The 21,040-nt window shown below is 48.4% G+C and overlaps 1 protein-coding gene across 2 annotated transcripts in view; it reads right to left on the bottom strand.

Moving 5' to 3' along the window:
- Positions 1-21,040, bottom strand: part of DLAT (dihydrolipoamide S-acetyltransferase) — a 328,535-nt gene that overhangs the window by 286,754 nt on the left and 20,741 nt on the right. The window lies entirely within an intron of this gene.

Raw genomic sequence — 21,040 nt, 5'->3', positions numbered from 1 at the left:
TTGGTGGCAGGCCAGTCAGGGTGATCCTAAACTACACACCATCAAGACCCCCAGATTGAGAATTTTACTTGCATGTGGCAGAAATCCAGGCTAACCCAAATTTAAACCACTTTAGAGGGTGCATAGCTGGGTTCAGGCTAATCCCTCGTCAGCACAGCAGCCATTTTGTACACCTGCCTGGTGGTCTACACAAAGGGAGGGCCCAAAACAAACAGTCCAACGACTTGTTAGGTATCAAATGGCTGCTATCCTACCAGGGGTTCACTTTGAGCCCAGCCCTAAAGCCTCTAGTGCGATTCAAAAATGGCCGGTCCTTTTTTTCTACAGTTGACACGTACAATAAATATCCTGTCAGGTGGACTAGAGTGCATGCCTGCCTGGTATGCGACTGGCTTAGGCTCAAGGCGTGGGAGGGTCCCTTTCGTTGTCCACAGGGATTGGTTGAAACTGTGTAGTAGAAAAAAAGGACTTACCCGGCTTCAGAACACAGAACCGATGCTTGTCTATGACCTTGGTCCCATTGATTCCTATGGGGAAACTTTGTGCTCATTTTTGAACTACTCCAAAGTGACTGAAAAAAGGTACATACCCGACTGTTAGCATTTTCTTGGGTTCCCTTTCGGTCCCAGGATGTCTCACTCAAGAGTATAATTTTAGCATTTCCCGGATTCATTTCATGCATAAATGAGTGCACCACGCCCCTATCTATTGAACCATTTTGGGTTACTGTATCTAACTGTTAAAATGTAGCCACCCGTTTTTGAACGAGCACATTGAGGCCATGTAGGTCTGGTCTAATTTGTATAATACTATTCCAACTTTTGGGGGCCCTTTGGGCATTAACAATGGTTAAACCTGCCCCTCCCTGCAAGTGCTACACGAAGTACACAGTTTAGATGCGGGTTACCTATTCTACCATGTACTACAGGTTCTGGAAATTAGAGACTGTTAATGTATTGGCATTTGGAGCCCTGCCATCACTCAAGTTATGTATTATTGATGCATAGGGTTTTTTTTCTCCACACCCCTTAGCCTTGCATGTACCGAGTTCACAATTGGATACAGGGCATACATTTAGCTTAGGCATGGGAAGGATCTGCCTAAAGGCCCTTTAATACAGAGATCTTAACACACAAGAATACAGTATAATAATGTATCTGTGCTCTCCAAGAGCGTTCTTAGTTCAGATTTTCAGTTAAGTGCTAAATCTCCCTCACTTGTGAGAACCCCAGAACATTTTGCTGGACTGGTGGATTATTTTTCCTTATACATCAGTGAGTGGGAACCTTTTTCCACACACACAACTTCTTTACTCTTTTTATGGGATTCAACGTTAAGACTCTCCATAGTGTCTTTTGGATTGTATCCTTTTGGACAACTATTTGGCATATACCTTTCATTGTTGCTGAGTTGCCCTTTTGGCTCCCCTTTAATTTTCTATGGCCAACCTTGTGAGAACTACAGTTCCCAAGGATAGAAAGGATAGGTTATCCTCTCTGAACTTTATTTTGGCGAGACCAGCACACCCCACCTTGTGTGGAATGCTTGGGAGATACAGTGTATCCCCCTTCTCATTCCCAATGTAACATTTCCGTTACAGGGACAAGCTTACCCTAAATGGCTGGTGGCAGTGAACCTTTTTAACAATTCGGTGCACCTTTACCGCAATCTGTTTCTGCAGCTGCAGTAAAGGCAACCATGGGTGTCCATTTTACCCAAAAATGTATTGTCCTTTCTTGGTACTTCCGCCTACTGTTCAGGGCGGGAGATTCCTTTGTGCAAGTTTTGTCTTCGGCGGGAGACCTTGGGCAAGCCCACCCAGGCTCCAGAGTGTCTGGGTCAACACAAAGTGAGGGAGGAGTCAAAAAATCTGAAGTCCTTTGTCCTGCAGCCTGCCTTCTGGGATCCAGTTCCAAATGGGAGGTTGGGTGTCCTGAAAGGACTACCACCCCTCAGGTTTGAAAGTTGCATGCCTGTGTGACTGGCTGGGTTTCTGTACAATGGTCCGATCCTGGAAGCTGCTGAAAAAATAAATAAAATAAAAAAACAACAACAATGGAAACAAAGAAAAACCACCTGAGACGATTTCCAGCGACCCGAGAGCATGCCGTTTAACCGGAGAATGCTGTTGCCCTTCCTTCCAAGCAACCTGGGACGAAAAAGGAAGAACCCTGACCCATTGAGCCATCCCATGTCATACTGCAACCTTGCGGGGCATCAATACCCCAATACCCTGGGACCTAGAGCCATTGCGCGGTGCACGGACTTCTGAATTCTGAATCTTGCAGAAACTTTGGGGTCATCCTGCTGGACCTCGAGAGACTAATCGCGTCCATGAAGTCCCCTCACCTGAGTGCTGGACCAGATTAGAGACAAGAATCTGACCAGCGATATTCAGTCTTCTCCTGGCCCCTGAAAAGGGTGCAGAAACCACAGAACCGCATCCAGCCACGAATAAACTCTTGCTTGGAGCCTTCCCGTTGATTCCTGCTGCAAAATCCCTTCCAGTGTCCAGTCTTCAATCTTCATGACAAGGAATTCATCGACCAGGCTTTGGGCTGCAGATCCTGACGACGTCCTGCTGCAAACGTTTCTTCTGTGCCGAGGTACTGCGTTGGCTGGGGTATTACTTACCTTAAGCCTCGTGCAATTCCAGTATAGCTTTTGGGGCATTTCATGTGATTGGGAGTCCTCTCCATCCAGTTCACCCAGACCTGCTGCTGGAATCTTCCTAGGCAGTCTTCTCTGTAGTCCATGTACCCTAACTGACACTAAAGTTAACTACTTACTTGTTTTGAAGAGATATCCATAGGAAGTCTCACTTTTCCTACACATCTGCCTATCCAGACCGGTCTGTTGGCCACTAGAGCACTAGTGACACCCCCCTCCCTCTCGTCCCACCACTGAGAACACTCATACTTCAAGAATAGGGAAAGACGGTTTGGGCCTTTTGCCCAAGAAATGTAAAGTACTTATTTGTTAAGAGTTGTTTTAGTAACCGGCCCTCTGAAAAAGGAACAGTTACAAAAGTTATTTCTATCCTTTGAATGTGTTTTGCCATTCTGAAATGTATATATAAAAAGGTTATTAGGTAATGCTGTAGGCTTCACTTTACTATTTCATTTATGTTCGCCAACTGGGTTTTGCTTCCCCTGACGTCCTGCACAGCCTGTCTAGAGTAAGTCTGCCTTGGGTTTTACTTACCTTGAATAGCTTTGTGTAATTAAGTGTATTGTGGATTTGACTAACCTTGGTCTGTCTTGTGCCATCCTAAATAAGTGTAGAGAGTTATTTCTTACCGTAGTCTGTGTTCCACTGATCTGAAAAGCAACTTTAATTGTTAATTACATTAGGTTTTACTCACTTGGTATAACAGAGGGTTATCCTGAATGTAGTTATAGGTTTATACTGTTCCATGAATTTGTGTTCCAAAGTATCCCGATAACAGGGTTGGTTTAAGAAGTGATTGCTTAACCGAGTGTCACTGCATGACTGACAGGGTTGAATACCCTTGACTTACTGTAAAGTAATCCAAATAACTAGTGGTTTTACACCGCCTGAATAGGTGTGTTCTATTCTAAATGTGTCAGACTAGGTCTGACTTGCCTAAGAATGTGGTTAGCGATTCTGAACAAGGTCTATGCTTTGGTCTCTGTACCTTAAGCATTGTGTTGTGTTTTTATAATGGGTTTATGATTCTATAACAGTACTTAACCATCAAAATTTACCTTGGCCTATTTGTATTTACAATAAGCCTTTATTTATTTTTTATAATACTTCTGGGTGTCAGGGTTTCTTTTGAACCATTTGTTTGCTACAGGTTCTTTGTACCTTCCTACAGCCCTCTCTCCCTCCTAAGAGAAGCCTGGCTGCTCTGTCGATGCTACCATATACTCCGGTGGTACAGCCTTATACTAAAAGTGGGGTTTTGTACTGTCACTGTTGTATGGTTTTACTAAGCCCTTAGTTTGACTTCAGAAAAACTGTCCTAACATGCCTCCTATTGGAACCAAATGTATCTCACCAACAGCCTTCGTCCTCCACCACCCCGCTTGACTGAAGGCTTCCTGCTCTGCTACAGCGACCCACAAGAAAGTTTGATCTAGCCCTTGGTTGGAACCAATCAAGATCGGATTCACAACCCTCAGAGGACTGGGAAACATGGCCCCCCAACACCACACAAGGGGATACTCTTCCCCAATGCTATTCTGGTGAAAATGGGAGGGGAAAACACAAAATGGTTGCAGTCATTATGTACCTTATAAAAGCTTTTTAGGTATTACTGTAGAATTGTGAGCCCTTCCCTAAAACAAACAGTTAAGCCTCCAGCATTGTAGTGAGACCAGTTCAAAAGGAGGTGACATGGGGTGGAGAAGGAAAAGGGGGTAAAGGCAGTCAAAGAGTCCCCCAAAGGAAGATTCTGCCACAGCCAATACTTTTTTGGGGGAGGAGGGTGCAACTCCCAATTCATATGAAACACAGGGTTCCCCAAGATGGAATCCTAGAGCAGTACTCCACAGACTATAGTCCGGTAAGAGTGGTTGCAGGCATAGGAATATTGTTTTTTTTCTGTGCTCGTTTAATTCCTAGGGGAACAGGAGGCTTCAATAGCAGTATGAAATCCTAGTCCCCGCCTCCTTCTCCTCCCCTACCCCATCCCCAACTCTGAATTGAATTGGTACATCCATGGTCGGAGATGCGCAGCTGGAGCTCCGAGCAAAGAAAAAGAAACCAAGCAGTCACCAGTGTTCGCGGAACAGAAGCGCAGCTGCTGGTGGCAGCAGAGAAGCATCAGAAGTGCCAGTCTTGGGGGGGGAAAGATTTACCTTTGTGACAAAGTGCCCCAAGGAGCCGTTCTTGAAATTACGTTAGAGGGAAGCCCTCAAAAGCCTCTTTAAGAGTAGGGATTCAGGGATAAGAGCAGAAGGAAAGACCTGCCAGAAAGACCAGAGGATCAACACCCTGAAAAAAACAGTTCTGCAGCAGGTGTTCAGCAGTTTCCAAATGTGGGGACTGTGTACCTTGTGCAGCCACCACATCCAGATTGATGGAGAAGTGACCGAAGACCATTTGAAAGATGGTTTACTCTAGATTCAGTAATTTTCAGCTCAGGGATTAGGACAAGAGGAGCCAAGTACGAATATGAGCCAAGTACGAACATGATGCAGCAGTCAGGTTCCCAAATCGTGATTTTCTTGAAGAGTTTAACTAGATAAAAACCAGTCAGAGAAGATGGACCGGGAAGGCAAGTCTGGCAGTGCGGGCACAGGCTTTGAGGCAACAGGATTCTGGATCTTACCAGTCTAGGCAGATGGAATCTGAGGGCATGCCAGATGTCCCGGGACTGAAATTCCCTGGTTGGGATGGCACAGACTATTCGGAGTCCTGGCAGCATAGAGGCATCACTTCTGGGTCAAGCGATGCAGGCATGACAAGAGCTTCAAGGAGACAATGCATTTGAGCAGGAGCTTTGATCCAGTTACCCCACCTGGTCAAAGAACAGTGCTTCGCTTCCGTTTCCTTCTTGTCGCCCAGGAGAGGTATCGCTTCGATGTTCGATTATTCAACAAGTCAAAAGGATCCTAGTTTAGAGCTTCAGTCCTTTTTGGAGCAGAAGGCCTCCAGGGTGTAGGTTCACAATTACAGCTTTTGACAAGACGAGGGGACAAGGAGGGGGTATGAGGCAGTGAGTGAACACAGCATTCGATCACACACCAAGCATCATTCAAACAGAGGGGTTGTCAATCAGGTGCCGGCAATCTATCCAAAAACACCCATGCACACAGAAGGACTCGCACAAAGTAATTACTCCACACTGTCCAAATGACAGGCATCTGCATATGATATGATATGGCATTGATAACGCGCCTATACACAAGTGTTTCAAGGCGCGACGAGGCAAGGGGGGGGGGGGGGGTTGATCAAAGGGAAGACATACAACGATCCTACTAGGCCAGGTGATATTGAGATCGTGCAGGGGAAGGGGGGAAAAAGGAAAAGCGCGGGTGGAGGGGGTGTGGGGGGGAAGAGGGGAAAGTGCAGTACATGGGGAAAGTGGAATAAAAAGAAATAAAACGGCCAGCTGGTGGCAAGTGCAAGGAAGTGCAGACATAAGTGCTGGTAGGGGGACTGTAGTGTGCCAGGAGACACATGCAGTAGCCAAAGATGGTTACCTCCTTTTCCATGCAAAAAGAGGGGACACAGGAAAGTCATGTAAGCCGCTCAAGTTTGAGGCAAAGACAACCTCCATTTGGATGAATTTATTTTTATTTATTTATTGTGCATTTGTTAGGCGCTTATACAAGTAAATTGGGTTACAAATCGCCCACATGGCAACAGGGAGAGAAACATGGGATTGAAAACAATATATAGACTGGAGGATAAAGACAAACCTATTAGGCCTTGAGTATTCAGAAAGTACAAAGGGGGTGGGGGGGATAAGTGCTGGAGTGTACATGCTCGTGGGTGAGCAGCAGATGCAAGTGCCACGTATAGTAAGTGCTAGGGAGCGTTGTGCTGTTATCAGTGGGTAAGTGCAGGCCTATAGTGTAGTAGGCCAGTGGGTGCCGAGGAGTGCTGCGTGTAGGCAGAAGCTGAGGCAATTGGGTATGGAAGGTCATAGGCCCGAGGAAACATAAGGGCCCTGGTCACCAATCACCACAGCGACTGATGAGGAAAGTTTTGGAGGAGTTTACAGAATTTGAGGAGGTCCAGCTCAAGACAAAGAGCAAGGGGGAAGTTGTTCCACAAGAAGGAATCCAGCCGAAGCAAGAGATCGGCCTCCGGCCCTCAGTTCAGTGAAACGCTTCACACACAGAGTTGGTACCGGAGGAACAGAGTTCTAGAGGGAGAGTATTTATTAATCGCAAGTTGCAGATAGCGTGGTCGCCCGCCCCAGACAGACTTGTGGATGATGCAGAGGGATTTGAATTTAATCTGTGCAGCAACCGTGAGCCAGTGAAGAGCTTTTAGGGCAGTAGAGATGCGGTCCCTGGGCTGGAGGCCATGGATAAATCTTGCTGCCCTATGCTGAATTAGCTGGAGTCGTCGTAGGGAAGAGGAAGGTAGATTCAAGAGAAGGTTATTACAATAGTCAGGTTTAGAGAGAACCAGAGCTCTGGTAACATTGAGCTTACGGGGGAAAGTGAGAAAACAGAATTCCTTTGAGAAGGAGTTGAAAGTTGGACTTCTTGGCAATGTCTTGGATGTGAGGGAGGAAGGAGAGGAGTGGATGAGCACTCCAATGTTTCTGGCTTCAAATGAAGGAGAAGGGGGAGAGCCCATAGAGGATGGCCAGAGCGATGGGAAGAAAGATGGAGCAGGGGTCCCAATAGGAAGGATCTTGGTCTTGCTAGCATTGAGGAAGAGATCATTGGAGGTGCACCAGGACTGGATGGCAGATCGGCAGTCCGGGATGATGGAAGAAGCAAGAGAGTCAGCAGGAACTTTGAATAAGGGTGTTGTCTGCGTAGCACTGGAAGTTGGGGGGAGAGGGAGGAAACTATGCGTGCCAGCGGAGCAAGGGAAGTGTTAAAAGATCCAGGGGGAGAGGTTGGAGCCCTAGGGGACACCACAGGTGGAGAAGGAGGTAGATGAGAAGGAATAATCTGGGACGGACAGTTAAGAAGTAGGTCAGCCAGTCCAGTTCCCACTGAGATACCCAGGGTATCATGGAGCCGTTTTATGAAGATGGAGTGGTTGACCGTGTTAAAGGCAGAGGAGAGATCAAGTATAATAAGGACAGCTGGAGAGTAGGAGTCCAGAGATGCGTGCAGTTCTTCACAGGTGTTCAGAAGAGCAGTTTCCGTGCCTCTGGGTGCTCAGAGTCCAGATTGATGGTCGTGGAGACAGCCAACAATTTCAGTGTGTGAGGTACGGCTGGGGAAGGCCAGCTTCTCCAATAGTTTCCCCAAGGAAGGCAGTGATAAAAATAGGGTGGTAACTAGCTGGACAAGTAGGGTCTGCTGAAGTTTTTTCAGGAGGGGGAGCATAAGAGAATGCTTGTGGAAGGAGGGGCAGGAGTCAGTAGCAACAGAGTGGTTGCAGAAATTAGCAAGAGCGGGGGCAAGAGAGCCAATGTTGTCCTTGAAGGTTGTGGAGGAGCAAGGGGAAACCTGTTTGGAAGAGACCTTTATAGAGCGGACAACTCTGGTGACCTCATCAGGTGTGACAGGGGAGAAGGAAGAGAGAGGAATGAGGGTGGGAGGCCATAGGAGGCAAGGGGGTGGGGGAGGGGTTGGGGGAGAGGGAAGCAAGGGTGCTCAGGATGTCCAGAGTTTTAGTGGTGAAGTGTTGGGTCAGTGCTTTACAGAGGGCCTGGGATGGAAGAGGGGAGGAGGAGATTGTGGAAGGGTTGGCTAGTTCCCTTGCAGATTTGAAAGATTTCAGCCATGTTGTTGGATGCACCAGATGCCCATGCCTAAATGAGGGCCCTTTTCTTGGCACGAATGGAGCGTCTATTGCCTTTGGAGCAGGCGGTAGGCCACTTTGTCAGAGGGCAAGCCTGAGGTTTGCCACTTCCATTCCTCTGCTCTGCACTTGCATTTCAGGGCTGCAAGTCCGTAGTCGTACTGGGAATTACGCTTAGTAGCAGGTTTCAGGCGGATCCTCATGACTGGGGCAAGAATTTCCACAGTATTAGTAATGGCCAGATGGGGGTTGCCAAGAGCAGAGTCAGAGGTAGAGTCAGGGGTGGGTGGGGGAGGTGACGGTCGATGCGAAGGCAGCAGCTGACACTCGTTTCATTGGACAGATGTTCGGGAATGAGGTTGGCACGGCTGGAGGAGGTGCAGTCAGAGGGCCGAGAGGAATTAGGTATGAAGAGAGGAGAGAGTGATCTGAGTGGGAGAGTGGTGCAGGGGGAAGAGTGAAAGATCAAAGTGGATGAGGGTATCAAGAGTGTGGCCTGCTGAGGTGGTTAGACCGGAACAGGAGAATGAAGAGGGAGAGCGAGGTGTAGAGGTCAAGGAAGAGGGTGGATGCTGTGATAGAGGAATCCAAATGGATGAAGTCGCCCAAGAGAAGGAGTTCAGAGGTGGTAGTGAGGCGAGAGGAGCAGAAATCAGCCCATTCAGAGGGGAACAGGGTGGTAGTGCCAGGGGGTCTGTAGATAGTGGTAATGGTCAGGAGGAGGAGGAAGAAAAGATAACTAACTTGCAGGCCAGGCTCTCAAAGGAAGAGTAAGGCTGGGTGGGTATGAGGGAGGAAGGAACCCACACATGGAAGATTAAGGCAACCCCAATCCCAGCAGGTTTAGGTCATGTCTCTGAAATGATCTTGTAGCCAATGGGGAGAATGGAGTCAAGCGGTGACTGAGCTGGCATTGAACCATATCTCGGTAAGCGCAAGAATGTCGCGGTCAATATCTTCAAGCAGAAGGCAGATGTCGGCAGAGTGTTTGTTGGTTGAACGGGTGTGTTAAGTGTAGCCAGGAGAAGGAGGTCCCTCTTTTGAAGGTTTACAGAGGAGGAGTACAGAGACGTGGTACACCAGTCGGAATACAAGAGGCGTCAAAAAAGATCCAGGCAGGTAAAATGGATTCCACCATGTCACACAGGCGCAGAAGTAACCACCAGTCGGGCCACATGACTAACAGAAAGGGCACTTCAGATGTAGCCGGTCTAGGAGGACAAACTCCAAAACCCAGAAATTCCAGCAAAATGTACAGGAGCAACCAAAACGGGGTGATCAAGTTTCCCTACTGGATAGCTTTGGCAATTCTGACCCACAGATGCAGTCCCCCAGTGTTCCTGGATATCTTGGTTCCAGCAGGTGACATTCAGAACAGCTTCATGCTCGCTCATTAAACCTCAAACCCAGGCTGGAAGGGACTCCAGGATCTGCACCATTCAAACAGGCAGAGACATGAACAGACAGAGCAACAGACATCCTCCGGCTGCAACGTGGGTTAGGACCAGAAAAACACAAGTTCCAGTTCAGACACACAAAGCACCGACAGTGTCCTTGGCAGACTTCACATGGCCCTGTGTAACTGGAAAGGGCAGGAAGTTGGCCAAAAAGCAAAATAGTACGAAGAACAAGTCTTTTACCATAGAGCGCTGCTATTACGAGTATATGGTACTCAAAAAGACATAATTGCAGTAAAATGCATGGCAGTGCACCAAAAAAGAAAGAAAGATGGGTACACTGCCACACGCCTGTCTGTAAACATCAAAAAGGTCAACAAGGACGAGATATCTCGTCCTTTTTGGCACATTGTTTTGAGCGATCCCTGCAAAGCAGGGAATCGCTCAAAACTGTAATCCAACCCCCGGGCTATGTGAGGGGGAGGTCCCCTCTCACTACCCGGGGGCTGGTTTACCTTCAGTTTCACATCGGCGTGCGTAATGCACGCCAACGTGAAAGTAATTTTCACAGCAGCAGCCATTTCGGGCTGCCGTGGTGAAAATGAAAGGCGAGTCTGCTCCTTTCTCCCGCTCGATCCCCGGCTGTATTTCAAGCCTGAGATCGAGGGAGGTGTCGTTGGAAAGGGGAGATTCGCCCCTTTCCAACGCCTTTTGTGAAAGCATTGCTGGGCGCGGATCGGGCGCAGAGCCCCAGCAATGCCCACTAGACACCAGGGATCTGTCAGAGGCAGGGGCAGTTGGGGGCTGCTTACACTAAGCAGCCCTCTCCCCCACAGCCCCCAAAGCATGGGGCCACATATGTGCAGAACCCTGGGGGTAGATGACTCATCATCTGCCCCCAGGGAGGGGGGCAAATTCAAGGAAAAAAAAAATGCAATGGGGATAGGGGTGCGGGCCCACTAGGCCCCAGGAATTGTTTTACTCATGAAAGGGTGGTGACACTCCCCCCCTCCAAGTGGAAAGGGGGGGGCCACACCTTGTAGCCCCCTCCCTGGGGGCAGAAATCTGCCCCCAGGCAGGAGTACATGAGGTGGCCCCCCCATCCAATTCTGAGGTACTATTTTTATCGGGACATGTGTGGGAACGCGGGAAGGTAGGCCATGTGTTTTTGGCAGCATGTTTAGGTGGGTGAGCCGAGTGAAATGTGGGGAAATTGTTTTTTTTTTGCCACATTTCAGACTTTGCCGGGGTTTCTGAGTAATACATTCTGGGCCAATTTGCGCAAGTCAGACCTCTGCGGATTCCCACGGATGTCCTCTTTCCCGAAATGCATGGGGTTTCCCGTTTTCCTTGGTGGCTTGGACAGCCTAGGCCCGTATCTGTATGGTGTGCCCGACTGAAAAAATCGTGAAATTCAGCTGTCGGAAAAGACTTGGGGTTAGGGGTGTTTTAGGCTTTCCCCTTGGCGCCCAGGTAGGTGCACCCACACATGTGAGGTACCATTTTCATCGGGACACATGTGGGAACGTGGGAAGGTATGACATTTGTTGCGTTTGTGTGGTTTTCATAACATTTCGACCCATTTGCTGGTGGTGTCACAAAACCCTTTAACTTCCCAAATGTGCCCTACATTTAGTCGCTGCTTTAGGCACCATACACTTTTGTAACCTGCACAAGTCACCTAACCATCCAACGCCAACTATAACACAGCTCAAACTAACAAAAGCATGAGTCCCCCAAACCCACCAAAGACCTCCGAAAATAACCTTGTGCCCACCTCCCTTCCCGCCCTACCATCCATACCCCCCACCAACCCATCCTGCCCTCCATCACATCCCCTATCCAAACATCAAGCCAGAGGAGCACAATGGCGAGCCAACCATCCTAAGACCACTCCTCTTCCCATCCCCTCCTCCCACCCGCCTACTATCATCATACCCGCTTCCCCAACCCACCCGACCAATAGCCAGCATCTCCTCCCAAGCACTCCCATCCCCTCCTCCCACCCACCTACCATACACCCCCCCACTCCGCTCATCAACCCCCACCATCATCCACCCACAAACCCACTACTTCCCCTCCCTAAAAATTGCACGCCTCGCCCTGGCAAGAACAGTAGCTGCTTCCCTCTCCCCCTCCGACCCTCTGACCCCCCTATCTTCTCTCACACTCCAACCACAGCAAAAACACTGAAGAGAAAACGTACTTGGTCTCCCACAAATGCTCAGTACTCATCGCCACTCCTGTCTCGACCCACCCCCTCATCCTCCCAATATTGACCAGCACCACCCTCCCCCCCGCCTCACCCTACCCCTCTCCCTCGATTTCTCACCGACCACAACCGAAACTCCAAATCCAGTCCAAACCCTCCACCCCCAAACCCACCAACTCAACTGCCTTCTACTCTTCCCATCGACCACCATGTATCCCCCCCACTAGATTCTCATTTTCCACCCCCGCTACCCCTACCCCCCTATGCCCCCTCCTCTGCAACTCCCTCATCACCCTCCTGTATCGAAATTAATTGCACCCTTTTTAATGCCCGATCTGTAGCAAAAAACAGACACAGCATCTTTGACATCCTCGCCTCCGACAAACCGGACCTGGTCTTTATCACGGAAACCTGGTTCTCTGACGACTTCGCCCTGATCGCCAGCGAAGCATTCCCCCCCCCCAAGACTACTCCACATCATCCCACTAAACCGTCCCTCTAGAGGGGGACGACTAGCAATTGCCTTCAAATCGCACTTCTACGCCTCAATCATCGACAACCAGCCATCCATTCCTTCCTTCCTGCGAATCTCTCCTCGTAAAACTCTCCCTCCCACCTTCATTCTCCCACAGCTTCTTAATAATCCACAGACTCCCTGGCTACGATAGACAATACTCAAACAACCTCTGCGACTCTATTGCCACCCTCCAACTAAAACCATCACCTCACCCTCCTAGGAGATTTCAACATATGGCTTGACATTCCCACCAACCCTATGACACACTCTGGTTGACGGCCTTGACGCAGTTAACCTCCAACCCCACATAAACGGCCCGACGCACTATAAAGAACACACACTTGATGCCATCTTCAGCTCCCCGAACCTGATACATCTAAACCCGCCCCACCTCTATCATCTGGTCTTATCACTTGTTTATTTCTTTCGCCATCCACTCACCAAACCCTCTCCCCTTACCCAAACCTGAACCTCCGAATCTACGCAAATGCTGGAAGAATCTAATAATCTTTCCTGACCTAGTCGACGCACTCCTTCAGTCTCCACCCCCTACCTCCGTGCTCAATAAGCAACTAACCCCTGACGCCTTTGACTCCTGGCTCAACACATCACTAATGCGCCTCACACCCTCTTGCAAACCATCAGCCCGCTGTGGCCTTTTCCCTAGATGATTCACACCTGAACTAAAGACCACTAAACAACTACATAAATCCCTAGAACGCAAATGGCAGAAAGACAAAACCCTCCTCAGCAGATCGACCTTGGCCCGGCACCCCCGCCAGTATGAGGCTGAAATCTGGAAAGCAAAGAAAGCCCATTACAACTCCCGAATCCTAAACTGTAAAAACCCCAGCAAAGAACTTCACAAAATCATCACCAAATTCACCAAACCATCATGCATCACCACCCTCCTGACCCCCTCACAATCACTGTGCGACTCACTCTCTCTCCACTTTTACACCACAAATCTCGAAAGGACAAATACTCTAACCAACAAACTAGCTCTGATACACCCACCAGGCAATCCACCCCCCATACCAGCCAACCCAACACCTGCGACCACTTCCCAACCAACGTTCGACTCCTTCAGTCCAATATCAACTGACCAATTTCTCAAACTTCTCTCTGCCCGCAAACCCTCCGGCTCTCTGCTGGACCCTTGCCCAGCCACAACCCTCAAAGAAATGTTCGCATCTACCTGCGCAGGAGAACACGCAAGAACCATCATAAACGACTCCCTTTCCTCTGGAATTTTTCCCCCGACGCATTCAAAACGGTTCATGTCAAACCTCTTATCAAAAAAAGCTTCCCTCGACCCTCTCGAGCCCAAAAACTACCGCCCCATCTCAAACACCAGATTCCTAGCCAAACTCATTGACCGAACCGCCTACTCCCAACAAAATACCTTTGTCGAATCCAACAATCTCCTAGACCCCGCTCAATCAGGTTTCAGAGCCCGACACGGAACCGAAACCACCCTAACTTCAATCTGGGATGACCTTAAAAACACAGCATTAATCCTTCTTGACCTATCCGCCGCCTTCGACACAATCAACCACTCAATCCTGCTTGACCGCCTCCACTCCCTAGGAATTCTTGGAACCGCCCTCAAATGGATAGCATCCTTCCTCAATAATAGGAACCAAATAACCCTACTCTCCACCTACTGCTGCCAAGCCCGACCAGTCGACACCGGAGTTCCACAAGGAACATGCCCATCAGCCCTCCTGTTTAACCTCTACATGGCCACCCTCCCAAGAATAATTCGCCTACACAAAATCCTGTACTACAACTACGCCAATGACACTCAACTAATTCTAAAACTCCTAAACTCAAAACCCAACTGCCAACCAGACCTCGCTTCCTGCCTTCTCGACATAGATCTCTGGATGACCACAAACCACCTCTTGCTAAATCCCTCCAAAACCGAAATCATGGTATGTGGCAACACCAAACTTCTTCCACACCCACTACCATGGTCATCCACCATGGGCAACTCACTGACACCCTCTAATTCAGTGAAAAACCTTGGATGCACCTTAGGCTCTGACCTAACCCTCTCGCACCAAGTCAACAACATCTCAAAGTCCTGTCACTACCACCTAAAACTCGAAGGTGCATTTTTCCATATCTCTCCTTTCCAAACAGACTCTCCGCTGTCCAATCGTTATATCAAGACTGGACTATGCTAATACCCTCTACCTCGAAGTGCACGCATACCAACTGAATAAACTACAAAGAGCACAAAACGCTGCATCCAAACTGCTACTAGCGCTTGGCCCAAGAGACCACATCTCCCCAGCCCTCAAAACCCTGCACTGGCTTCCGGTTGCCCGAAGAGTGACATTCAAAACCTTATGCATCTCTCACCGAGCACTGCATAAAACCAGACCTCAATATCTTCAAGACAAACTAAAACCCTATCATCCGGCTCGTACCCTAAGATCAAGCTCAGTCGACCTCCTAGTCATACCAAAAACAAACTCAGTTAAGTTAGGTGGATCATCATTCTCAGCCTTGGCCCCCACTTTGTGGAAAGCACTCCCACCCCACATCCGACTCACCGAGGACTTCATGTCTTTCCGCAAACTACTGAAAACATGGCTCTTCCCCCTAAAACCGACCCATGGCTGAAACTGGATAACAACAACTCAATGACATTGGCCCAAAATGCTAGATCTTAAATAACAATCCAGCATCACGATTCGAGCAAGAAATCGAAAGATAATAACCGTTAAGGTAAACTAAAAAGGACAAACAAAATAGAATGAGTAAAAAGGATCATAGCAGTAAAGAAATGGATGAAATAAATGTAAAGGACAAGAAGATCAAAGTGGACGAGAGGAATAAAGTGGACGAATACATGATACTGATGAGTGCAGTGCAGTGCACAGAGTGCACTGAACTGGAAGAGTGCATGAAACAGATACATGGCATGTAAGGCAAAAGTGCATGGTACAAATGGAACAAATAGACTAGAGTTCTCAAGTGGATGTAACGAGTGTAGTGCATGGGACAGATGGAGAACATGGGAGGCATGGAGAGCATGGGACGGATCGTGTGCGTGCGATAAGTGACATAAGTTGAACCGTTAATGCATGATAAATAGATGAAGTGGGTAGAGCAGATGAATGTCGGAGAGGATGAAGTGCGTACAGCAGATGAGAGGGCGGAGCAGACTTAGGCTATGGAGTAGATGATAGCATGGAGCGGACGTAGGGTGTTGAACAGATGTAGGGTGTTGAGCGAATGTAGGATGTGGAGGGATTCGAGCAAATGTAGGGTGTGGAGTGGACGTAGGGTGTGGAGTGGAAGTAAGGTGTGGAGCAAATGTGTCTGGAGCAGCTGTAGAGTGTGGAGCAGGCGTGTAATGGGTGTAGAGTGTAATGGGAGTAGAGTGGGGAGCGGGCGTAGAGTGGGGAGCGGGCGGGTGATGTAGGTGGAAGGAACGGGCGATGACTGACGGAACGGGCGATGTATGTGGAAGGAACGGGTTACGTATGTGGAAGGAACAAGTATGTAGATCGATAGAACAGGTGAAGTATGTGGAAGGAACAGAGAAAATGGGATGATGGAAATGGTGAAGTATGCGGATGAAACCGGTCAAATAGGCAGACGGAACGGGTCAAGTAGGCAGACGGAACGGGTCAAGTAGGCAGACGGTACGGGTCAAGTAGGCAGACGGTACGGGTCAAGTAGGCAGACGGTACGGGTCAAGTAGGCAGACGGTACGGGTCAAGTAGGCAGACGGATGGAACTGATGAAATTGATGGAACGGGTGAAGTATGTGGAAGGACAGGTGAAATATGCGAATGAATCGAGGGAAATGTGTGGATGCAACATGCGAAGCATGTGGGAGGAATGGGCGAAGCATGTGGATGGAGTGGGTGGAAGGAGCGGGTGGAGCGTGTGGAAGGAGCGGGTGGAGCGCGTGGAAGGAGCGGGTGGACATAGGGTGTGGAGTGGAAGTAAGGTGTGGAGCAAATGTAGTGTCTGGAGCGGCTGTAGAGTGTGGAGCAGGTGTGGAGCGAGTGTAATGGTCTAGAGTGTGTAATGGGTCTAGAGTGCGGAGCGGGCATACAGTGTGGAGCGGGCGTAGAGCGAGCGGATGATGTATGTGTCGGAACGGGTGATGTAGGTAGAAGGAATGGGTCAAGTATGTCAAATGGAACGGATATAGAGTGTGGAGCGAACGGGTCACGTATGTGGAAGGAACAAGTATGTAGATGGATAGAACAGGTGAAGTATGTGGAAGGAACGGAGAAAATGAGATGATGGAAAGGGTGAAGTAGGTAGACGGAACGGGTCAAGTAGGTGGACGGAACGGGTCAAGTAGGTGGACGGAACGGGTCAAGTAGGTGGACGGAACTGATGAATTGGATGGAACGGGTGAAGTATGTGGAAGGACAGGTGAAATATGCAAATTAATCGAGGGAAATGTATGGACGAAACGGGTGAAGCATGTGGATGGAACGGTTGAGGTATGTGGAAGGAACGGGTGAAGTATTTATGTGGGAGGAACGGGCGAAGTGGATGGATGGAACAGGTGAAATATCCAAATTAATCGAGGGAAATGTGTGGATGGAACAGGTGAGGTATGTGGATGGAACAGGTGAGGTATGTGGATGGAACAGGTGAGTGGGTGAAGTGGATGAAATGAAAAGTGTGGACGATCGGGTGAAGTGAGTAGAATGGATGAAGTAGCTGGAAGAACGGATGAAGTATGTAGGTGGAACCGGAAAAGTGGGTGGAACGGAAGTAGTGTGTAGATGAAACGGGTAAAGAGGGTGGAACGGATGAAGTGGGTGGATGAACGGATGACAAATGAATGGACGAAACTGGGTATATGAAACGGGTCAGGAGGTGGATGGAGGATGCATAGAGAACAGTTAACGTGGAAATGAGCAGTCCGGATGATGAAGCGATACCACTTATAGATCGGACAAAGTGCATTGATTAGAAGGAATACACAGAAGATCGATCTGATTGTTTGCTTAGAACTAAGCGACTACATACAACGGATGGAATGCACAGAACAGAGCATGGAGTGGACACCTAATAAACAAAACAAAATAAATATGTATGAGTATGGAACGATCTGTAGTGCATAAAACAACCGAAGTGCACAGAATGGTTGGAGTGCACGGAACGGCTGAAATGCATGGAACTACTGGAGTGTGCTCGACCTCAAGATATAAACCACCTTATCACATCTCCACGCTTACTCTCTCCTTTACACCACCACTCAACTAGAACACAGCAATACTATGACACCATTCGGTATAGCTGTTCTCATACCATCTCTTGCCTCATACTCCCCATCATCCTATCTAAGCACAGCTGGTTACACACCCTCCAGCCAAGGCGTTCTCCTCACGCCTAACGCAGCCAGAATCGGTCTGTATAACAACCTGCCAGAACGAAAACATACTCCTGATCACATATCCGGTGGTCAGTCAGTCAGTCAGTCAGTCAGTCAGTCAGTCAGGTCTCTCTCTCTCTCTCTCTGAACTTTGTTTCCCGAGGGCGTTCAACCTACCAGCACCTTGAGATCATACCAATGGTACATAAGGCGCTACATAAATGCAAAATAACATAACCTACCTTTGAAAAGGTCTGTGCTCTTTCAAAAAATGTATGCTTGCCGTTCCTCACCACATGCTAAGTACGTCTGTTCAGGACGTAAGCACAAAACTCCTGTGTACCATGGCTCAGAGTTTGGCTTGTGGTATTGCTAGTTTTGTGAAACACTACAAAAAATGTGTAATTTCCTAACTGCAAGAGTCGGGGGAATGTAGCAGAGCATTGTTTTTCTCAAAATTCATAGAAGCCATTGCCGTACCAAGCCAACCATGTCCACCACATACCTTTTTTCGGTCATTTTCCCCAACTATGGCATTTTCCCCAACCTAGTTGTTGCCTGACCTGCGCAAATCACCCCTTCCTAAACTTGGAATGTTGTCTACTTTTCAGAAACGTATGCCTTTGTCCTCCAATTCGGCTTTCCTACCCTTTTCTTCCATTCCGTCCACGCATGTCCAATTGGCAAAAATGGCTAAAATCGCCTACCTCTCACAAAACGTTTGATAACCACATCAAAATATGTTTTTTTCGTTTCCACTCAACCTGTTCTTGAAAGCCAGGAAATTGGGGAATTCAGCACAGCACACCATTTGTTCCTAGCTCTTACAAGGAAAAAACCACATGCTCCTTTGTACATCGTTTTATTGGCATTTTTTGAAAAAACTAAATATTTTCGCCCTTTTTGGTTATTTTCTCTCACCACCCCCCTAGAGCAACCTAGGATCGTGGGAAGAAAAGGGGCCTCATTTGGCCGAGATATCTCATTTAACAAAAAAGTTACAAGGCATTGAATGGCAACATACCGAAATCTCCAAAAAAGGCCTTGGCACTGGGGGAGGGGGGAGGAGGGGACCCATGGCACTTAAAGGGTTAAAGAAACTTTCCCTGAACTGGGAGCCACAAGGCCTGCCCAGCACAACCCATACAAAACAGTGCAGCAGGTGAGTGAAGCTCAAAAAAAAAGACCTCAGTCACACAAAAACCAACCAAAGTACAAATCTTTCACGGATAGGGTATGGGCCCTATTCTAGTCAATGGATGGAGTTTCAAAAGTGAACATTTTCTCAGCAATGAACAACAAAACACATCCCTGCATAAATATTTTGGTTATACATATTGGTACTAGACTAGGAAATACTCTGCTGAATTATTTCGGAATAGAATGTTCTTAATTGTGCTTCAATAAAGCAACCATGAACTTAAGATGAAATATCAACAGACTCCAAGAAATATCTGGGTTGATGGGCCAATATTACAGATGTTATGAGCACCCCATATTTCTGATACCCAGAACTCCAGCCATTGTGAGTTCTCAAAATGCTTTAAAGCATTGGTATTGTTTATTTATATAGCGCCTATACACAGACAAGTGTTTCAAAGCGCTCAAGGAGATTGGAAAAAGGGGACAAAAAGCAGTCGCTCAGAGCCCTTCAGTTTCTGAGACGATAATAGTCTGCACAGGCAGAAGTGTGCAAAAATAAATTTAACAGTTTGGATAAAGCAAATAGGCCGAACGGCGACTCTGCGGTTTTAGTAGTGCTATTAATGGGGGTGAGACAACTGAGAACAAACATCTTCAGGGCGGTGCGTGGGATCATTCAAGTGCACAGAAGGTCACATGGAGGGGGAGAGAAGTGTACCAGGATTGTTGAGACTGGCCTAAGTGCAGAGAGAGCCACTCCCATGGTCATTTCTCAAGTGCAGTGTGGGTGGGGTGTAGGGCCCTGAGGCAAGTGTGAAAGAGGACTGGCGGGGGTGCCGCGACCCGTGAGACTCTGAGGTACACCAAGCGGCCAGTCAGCAAGCTGTAGGGAGTAGGAGGGAGAGCTGGAAAGAACAGAGAACCAAGTTAGCAGGGTAGAGGGAGAGAGGAGGAAGAGGAGAAGAGGAAGGTCTTCACGAGTTTCCGGAATTTAAAGAGATCCGGCTCAAGACGGAGGGCGGCAGGGAGGCTATTCCAGAGGGAGGAACCTGCTAAGGATTGCCCTCCAAATCTCTGCTTGTAGAACTAGCTCACTCGCAGAAGGTTGGAGGTAGATGAGCAGAGGGCTCGTGAGGGACAGTATTTAAGCAGGCAGCGTTGAAGGTAGGTAGGTCCCAAGCCCCAGTAAGCCTTGTGAACAATGTAGAGGGTCCTGAATTTGATCCTTGCAGCCACGGGGAGCCAATTAAGGGATTTTAGCGCCAGAGAGATGCAGTCCCTGGGCTTGAGGCCAAAGATAAGTCTTGCGGTTCTGTTCTGGATGAGTTGCAAAGGGTGCAAAGCAGAAGAAGGGAGGTTGAGGAAGAGGCTGTGTCAATATTCCAGCCTAGAGAGAACCAGGGCTCTGGAGACAGTGAGCAACTGTGGGAAAGTGAGAAATGGTAGAGTACCTCAGAGGAGGTGTAGCTCATAGCTAGACTATTTAGGGAGGTGGGAAATGTGAGAGAAGAAGGAGAGAGTGGAGTCAAAGATGACCCCAAGGTTTCTTGCTTCGCAGGCGGGTGCAGGGCCAAGGGAGGCCGGCCAGAGCGAGTGGGAAAGCGGGAGCAGGGGTCCCAATGCGAACGATCTCAATCTTACTGGCGTTGAGGCAGAGGTCGTTTGCAGCACACCATGGCTGAATAGCGGACAGACCATCAGATATGAGCGAGGAGGAGGAGGCGGCTGAAGGTAGACTGAAAGAAAGTTGAGTGTCATCCGTGTAGCACTACAAGTTAGAGGTGAAATTGGCAATCACACGTGCCAGGGCAGCCATATAGACGTTGAACAACCAAGGGGAAAAGGTTCATTCAATTAGAAGCTTTCACTTAACAAAACAATGCATTCTGGAACCTGTTAACTTGTGCACAGTATACCAACATCATAGAAAGTCTAGTGCTGGAAAAGTGGCCTCTCTCCCTCCATCTGTACACCTCAATATATTTGCCGCAAAGGAAAGT

The sequence above is a fragment of the Ambystoma mexicanum genome, chromosome 9 (assembly GCF_040938575.1).
Source record: "Ambystoma mexicanum isolate Mex_15411 chromosome 9, UKY_AmexF1_1, whole genome shotgun sequence".
Taxonomy (NCBI): Eukaryota; Metazoa; Chordata; class Amphibia; order Caudata; family Ambystomatidae; genus Ambystoma; species Ambystoma mexicanum.
The sequence above is the reverse complement of the archived record's forward strand: the minus strand, read 5'-3'. Positions and strand labels throughout refer to the sequence as shown.